General features: G+C 42.7%; 1 non-coding gene across 1 annotated transcript; it reads left to right on the plus strand.

Annotated features, from left to right (window-relative positions):
* Nucleotides 1-978: 978 nt before the first annotated feature.
* On the plus strand, nt 979-1,086 carry LOC130947034 (small nucleolar RNA R71). The gene has a single exon (XR_009072448.1). It is a non-coding gene; the product is annotated as a small nucleolar RNA R71 (small nucleolar RNA).
* Nucleotides 1,087-1,312: the final 226 nt, after the last annotated feature.

Genomic DNA, 1,312 nt, shown 5'->3' on the forward strand with positions numbered 1-1,312 from the left:
AGCAACTTGCTCTTCAGTGACATACTCATCCTCTTCAGAGGAAGAATACTCATCAGAGCTCATGAATGGCAGAAGTAATTCCAATGGAATCTCTATGGTCTCATTTTGAGCCTCAGATTCCCATGGTTCCTCATTGGGGAACTCATTGGAGGCCAGTGGACGTCCAGTGAGGCCTTCCTCAGTGCCGTTCACTGCCTCTTCTTCCTCCCAGAATTCGGCCATGTTAATGGCTTTGCACTCTCCTTTTGGATTTTCTTCTGTATTGCTTGGGAGAGTACTAGGAGGGAGTTCAGTAATTTTCTTGCTCAGCTGACCCACTTGTCCTTCCAAATTTCTAATGGAGGACTTTGTTTCAGTCATGAAACCTTGAGTGGTTTTGATTAGATCAGAGACCATGGTTGCTAAGTCAGAGGGGTTCTGCTTAGGATTCTCTGTCTGTTGCTGAGAAAATGATGGAAAAGGTTTGCCATTGTTAAACCTGTTTCTTCCACCATTATTATTGAAACCTTGTTGAGGTCTCTCTTGATTCTTCCATGAGAGATTTGGGTGATTCCTCCATGAAGAATTATAGGTGTTACCATAGGGTTCTCCTAGGTGATTCACCTCTTCCATTGAAGGGTTCTCAGGATCATAAGCTTCTTCCTCAGATGAAGCTTCCTTAGTACTGCCATGTGCATTTTGCATTCCAGACAGACTTTGAGAAATCAAATTGACTTGTTGAGTCAATATCTTGTTCTGAGCCAAAATGGCGTTCAGAGTGTCAATCTCAAGAACTCCTTTCTTCTGATTAGTCCCATTGTTCACAGGATTCCTTTCAGAAGTGTACATGAATTGGTTATTTGCAACCATTTCAATTAGCTCTTGAGCCTCTGTAGGCGTCTTCTTCAGATGAAGAGATCCTCCAGCAGAGCTATCCAAGGACATCTTAGATAGTTCAGAGAGACCATCATAGAAAATACCTATGATGCTCCATTCAGAAAGCATGTCTGAGGGACATTTTCTGATTAATTGTTTGTATCTTTCCCAAGCTTCATAGAGGGATTCTCCATCCTTCTGTCTGAAGGTTTGGACTTCCACTCTAAGCTTGCTCCATCTTTGTGGTGGAAAGAACTTTGCCAAGAAGGCATTGACTAGCTTTTCCCAAGAGTCCAGGCTTTCTTTAGGTTGAGAATCCAACCATATTCTAGCTCTGTCTCTTACAGCAAAAGGGAATAGCATCAGTCTGTAGACCTCAGGGTCTACCCCATTAGTCTTGACTGTGTCACAGATTTGCAAGAATTCAGCTAAGAACTGATGAGGATCTTCCATTGGA

This window comes from Arachis stenosperma, chromosome 8 (assembly GCF_014773155.1).
Source record: "Arachis stenosperma cultivar V10309 chromosome 8, arast.V10309.gnm1.PFL2, whole genome shotgun sequence".
Classification (NCBI taxonomy): Eukaryota; Viridiplantae; Streptophyta; class Magnoliopsida; order Fabales; family Fabaceae; genus Arachis; species Arachis stenosperma.